At 38.8% G+C, this 6000-nt stretch overlaps 1 protein-coding gene across 3 annotated transcripts in view; it reads right to left on the reverse strand.

The window, feature by feature from the left end:
* Positions 1 to 4638, reverse strand: part of LOC128885847 (unconventional myosin-XV) — an 87707-nt gene extending 83069 nt beyond the window's left edge. For all 3 annotated transcript variants that reach the window (XM_054140162.1, XM_054140163.1, XM_054140161.1), the window contains exon 1: positions 4231 to 4638. The gene's annotated coding sequence lies outside the window, so the exon portion shown is untranslated. The remainder of the gene's footprint in view (positions 1 to 4230) is intronic.
* Positions 4639 to 6000: the final 1362 nt, after the last annotated feature.

The raw sequence follows: 6000 nt of genomic DNA on the forward strand, positions 1-6000 counted from the left end.
ATCGCGCCTCTCCTCTCTATCGAAACAAAAGAAACGCAAAAGATTATCTTCCTGAACATGCTCGTAAGTACCAAGTGTACACACTTACATCAAACTAGTACTAAAATAACAAACATTATTCATGCTTGCAGTCATTATGCTTAAATAAAAAAAATACACCTTTTAAATTTTTATAACAGATAATACATAGAAGCTATCCAAAATCAAATGTAATAATCTGATTAGTGTATAGTTATTACTAATAATCATAATCTAATGATGTAACTATTATTGCATATAAATGTAATTCTTCTAGAAACACGTAAAACACAAATTTTAACTGTATAGCAACTCATAACTTCCAATGTGTTCTATTGTAAATAATTCCTTGTATGAAATAATATCACGTGTCAAACTTCGTATCCAATTGAATCGAATAAATTAAAGTAGCGATTTCCAATTAGCACACTTTATTGTTTACCAAGAGTTGTAAGCAATTAAATCGTAGGTACGGTTTCCACTACAAAAGGATTATTTCGCAAGTGTTTTCGAAATTGTGCAAATGCTTAATAGTTGGCTGTAATTGGAAAAAGTTTTTCTGACGTTGAAAGTTTGATTGCATTTGTCAGATAAGAAACCAGTTGAAAACGATGAAAGTACTTCCTAAAGTCGACTTTCTTACCGATTGAAGCCGCCAAAAGTGACAGGCGTAATAGTTAAGGCGATTAATCATGGCTGACAATATGCTATAAATCTGCCCTTATCACTCAACACCGCGGAGTGATCGAAGCGACACGTTTCACAAATGATCTCGCAGGAAATATTCAGATTGTTAGTAATTAGTGATGCAGGCTTGTACTGATTTCTCCATTTACGTAAACTGGATATGATCGCGCATATTGCGAATGAATGAAACTTGCTATCCAGCAGGAAACTGCTGTATAAAATGGTAGATGAAATTATTTTATTCTGTTAAGAATGTTAATCATTTTTTTTTAAGTTGAGAACGAAATATATTTAAACTATATTCCGGGTTGTGGGTGACGTCATCATTAAATATTTAAAAAATTATTATCTGGATAATTGGAAATTAGTCACTGAAATTTGGTATGATATTAAATAAAATTGAAGTTTATGTTAGCTGAAAATTAGAAAATACGATGATAAAGATTGGTAAGAACTATATGAATAATAATAATATATGTACAATGTATTTCTGACATAAAGATTAATCATTCCCGAAGTAGAAAAAGGAACTAAATTCTTTAGCAAAGACATCTTTAAAAGAAAGCATACCTGATGTACAGAAAGGTGGAAATGGTAACAAAGAAATGCATAAAAGCGCCGTAATATTTTATAAACTGATAGGTATTAAAATTTCATAATCACCGTTTGATTAAATTCTTATAAAGATCAAAAATATATATATCAAAGATCAATAATATATATAATTAACTAGTGACGCAGAGCCTAATATTTCCTGCACGTGTATAAACCGTTATCTACAAACAAAAATAGGGTGTATGAATAAATTATTTAAATTTCGTGCGCAAATAGAGGAGATTATTTCGTGTCCTTTAGACGTTCAGTTATAACGTTGCATCGAATAGCGATTAATTAAATATTTCGTCGTTAATAGCTTGCCAAGGCGGTCGACCGTTTTGCGTGACATGAATGAACGTTAATAACGGGACAGTATCTTTCTCCAGCAACAGCGGGAGGTCACACGATTCACTGTCCTTGAATACTTTCGCCTAATCGGGCATCTAGATCGAACGTCGGGTATGGATCTTGTTCCGAAGAAATTGAATGCAAAGATGCGCAAATTAAATATTAAATGTCATGATAAAAAGTAAATAAAAAATTTTAAAATGTATGAATATAAACCTTCGATATATTAATCCCTGTTTGTCGATACTTTAATACTTCCGCTATTTTTACACCTGTAAATTTTTCGAACATGTTCACCAATTTTCTGTCATATACTTATCTTTTTAATTGAGTAAATTACAACGCAATAGAGATTCAAAATGCCTTCAAAGTATATTCCCATTAAAGATTCAAATTTTGCAACTACCATTCGTCGACGGAAACCATCGATAAAAAAAAATTCAATCTGCCAGGTTCCACGCACTATTATAAATAAACATGACCACGGTCCATTATTATGACTCACAAGACTTACAGGTAAATAATGCAGTAATGCTATCTCCTTAGTTTCCACCACATAGCAAGAAACATTTCTTCTACATCGATTACCACCATCGCCATCATCTACGCGCTTCCTATCCTCGAATGGATGGGTTCTTCACATCTGCTGCCTTGTTTTATAAGGTACTTGGCTTAGAGACATTTGTCTCATTTACTCATCTCCGTTTAATCTTCACATATTGAGACTCCTGTGTCGTCAGGTATTTGTCTAGTTCACTCCTCTTCAATTTACGTTCACAAAGTATACTTTAATCGAGGTGTATTAAAATTTTTCTGTAAACCTCACTGTACTAATGATTTTCAAACCTTTGTTTCTCATGTTTTTAATTTTCATTCAAACCCCTCAGAGATTATTTCTGGCAATTGTGTTATTAATTCTTCAACAATCCTACATTCATAAATAACTTTGCCCCTTCGAATATATCAAGAAGTTTCACCAAACTATAAAATTATTGAAAACAAATATTTGTCTTTTTAAAATGTAACTAAAATTAAATCTATACTATATTTGCCTGTTTAACATCGACAAATTTAGCAAACAATTTAAAAGATCTAATAATACTTCAATTACAGTAAAGTTCATTGATAAAGTTGGACATACAATGCAGACAGTTACATAACGCTCAGAAATATTAAAAGAGTCACTTATCGTACATTTCCCAACGTGCAATTCTCACCGAAACGAATCAATTACGTTTTGTCGCGGCCACGAGTGAATTCAGGCTTCAGGTGAGTCGCGCGTGCGCGAGATCGTGAGAATTCCATTCGTCTACGGACGAGAAACTGGTCTGCCTCGATCGACAACGTGACAGAAGGAGCGTGCTCGAAACTCCATGTTTATGTCAGGGAAAGGATACGAGCCTGTGAGACACGTCCAATGGCATTCGTCCGCTCGCAGCATCCGGACGAAGAGAATACTTGACGTTGCTGCGAGTGTCACGGTACACCGCGCCATTTTAAAATCGATCGACCGATGGGAACGATCCACCGCGAGTTCCACGATCTACCAGGATCGTCGCGATAAGGTTCCACGCGCCGCTGTTTCCACGACTAAATATTCACCGAGAGAAACGCATAGAACACTGCTCAAACAATACTTAACGAGTCAAGTCAAGCATGCAATTTGCGAAACTTATTTGGTTGGATAATTATTCAAATAATTATTTGTTTAACTTGAGATCGAATGTCATTCCATAATTCAAACTCTAATTTTTTATTTGAGGAGTAACGGATATCGAGTTGTGTTTACCTTGTAGATAAGAATTCTGCCGTTTTATCTGTCACTTTCAAGAGTTCGAGGACCTTTTATTGAAAAGGCATGGGTCTACGGGGGAGGGTATACCTGCCTGTTCCTCGGCCATAAAACAATGCTTTCTATTGCCTCTGCGAACTGAACCTACCAGACTTCTGCAAACTAAAAGTCTGCAGCCTATCGTATATTTAGCAATCGTGATTGACGATTACCGAATAATTAAACAAGATCAACCTCGATGAGTTATTGATTTGCAGATTACAATAGCAGCTTGTGTTTCATTACAATCCAGAATTGCAAAATCAACCACAACGTAGACACAATTAATCTCAAAAGATTAGAACTTGTTGATACACGGATTACAGACTACAATAACAGTTTGTGATGAACGATTAATCTGACAATTACAAGCTATTATCACAAATGTAACCGCAAAGTAGGCACAGAAAACCTCGACAGACTACAGTATATCGATTTACAATTGCTTGTTACAATAACAGCTTGCGATTAATCCGACAATCACAAACGATTATCACAGAAGCATCCATAAAATAGATACGCGATGAACCTCGAATAATACAACTCGTCGATCTGTTATCGCAGATTACAATAGTAGCTTGCGATTAACGAATAATCCAACAATTACATTCGATCATCACAAGAGCAACCACAAAGTATACACGAATCACTGGCCAGCGGTGCAACGCGAGCCGTGAGCGCATGCCCCGACCGCGCGTTGATGTCTCCGAGCGGCGCGGCGTGCACGCGCAAACGAAATCTCCACTTACTCTGGGAGACGCTCCCTTCCCGGAATTCGCGGTACCAGGTCCTCGTCGAGGTCAGGTCCCGTGGATCCCTTCTTAGGCTGGAACGACGTCACCTCGAGGGAACTGTTCGAACCAAGCCAGGGGTCACTGATGCACGACGGTGCACGCGATCACGGGCAGAGCCACGAGGATGCTCGGGAGCGGTGAACAAAGAGAAGGTGAAAAGGAGAAGTGAAACGGCCGGTGAAGAGGATCGATGGAGGATCGATGAAGAGAATTCTCGCGTTTCGTGTCGCACAGTGTCACGAGTGTCACTTTTTAACTGTCCACTGGAGGGTCGAGTTCCAGGACGCGGTTACCACCGCGTTTACCTTCGCAATTCGAGCGTTCCCGGACGACCGGACACCGACTGCGTTCAAGCCGCGATTCCGGAACGTGGTATGCGGTCGCTCGACCTCGCCTAAGGAGATTTTAGTTCGCGTCGCCAGCGATCGGCGCCACCGTCCGCACCTCTGTACCGTTACACCGCATTACAGGTGGCTCGTGTCTTCGAGTCCCCTCTCGCGATCTGTCGATGTCGCCGTGTACCTGGCCTGGGATCTCGTCCGTGTCTCACCGACGACCAGCAGGGCGCAGGTGTGCGCAGGTGCATGTCCTCTTCTATCCACGTTTAGGGTTACCAGCTCTGAACCATGTGAAACGAGTGTACAAGATCCCTGGAGGTCCTCCAGTGGAGGACCGGGACCAAGGGCTGCTCACTCGATGCGTTTGTGAATGAAGGTGTATTTTGTCAGCCTGCAGGACTGTTCAATGGCAATGCAAAAGTACAAAGTTAACAGTCTCTGGAGTTCTGTATAAAAACCAATTCTATAACTCTAGGTGACTAATAACTCCAAGTTTCTAGAGTTCTATATAAAAGAAATTTGGGATAACTAATTTATCGCGCGCAATCGTAGTGGAAACGGTTACAAGAATGGCCGAAGTTACACCTCCGCTAATAGCACTCAGTTATTATTATTATTATTTATAGTGCTACTACATTAACGTCATCAATTCTCGACATTTTTATTTTGTTTCACTGCCGCCTTCAAATCCTGCAGACTTCAAGAAAAATTTGACATGGTGCGAGCCCTAGGTGATCTCTAGACGGAGCGATCAGAAATTCAACGACGAGGGGTAGAATTAAGGATTAAGAGGAATTAGTTTGGGTTAGAAAATTGTTACTAGATGTAGAAATTAATTACGTGTCATACAACTTTTAATCTTTCATCAGTCACATGTTGTAATGTCCATCAGGTTGAGACTTGGGTTATGTATTTAGGTCCGTAACGTAACAAAATGACAAGTAAATATTACTACTCAAATTAGAGTTATGAATCTGTGAATATAAAGATACATATTAAAAGTGATCCATCATAAAAATTTATAAACGTTCATAATTCAAAATTCATGAACTCACTTCGTTAATCTAGATTACGCCTCCACAAATAAGTCTTGAACTCTGACGTGCTACAAATTATGTATTCCGCGACATCGACACCAGTGGACTGCGAATAATTTGATTTCTTCGTATCCTCGTTTCAGAAAGAGTACATTTAACTTCGATGAGGGAAAAGTAAGAGTACGTTCATCTAATACCTCGGCGAGAGCACGTGTACTTTTAAAAATGTACAATTGGCAACGTTAGCTGCGTTTTCCAAATGTACGCGGGGCAGGTCTGCGAGAGGAGTACACCAAAGAGGTCGTCTAATCAGCGGCCATTGTCCCCGTGGTCGGTATCCAGGGCTTTTC

Source organism: Hylaeus anthracinus, unplaced genomic scaffold (assembly GCF_026225885.1).
Source record: "Hylaeus anthracinus isolate JK02 unplaced genomic scaffold, UHH_iyHylAnth1.0_haploid 11982, whole genome shotgun sequence".
Lineage (NCBI taxonomy): Eukaryota > Metazoa > Arthropoda > Insecta > Hymenoptera > Colletidae > Hylaeus > Hylaeus anthracinus.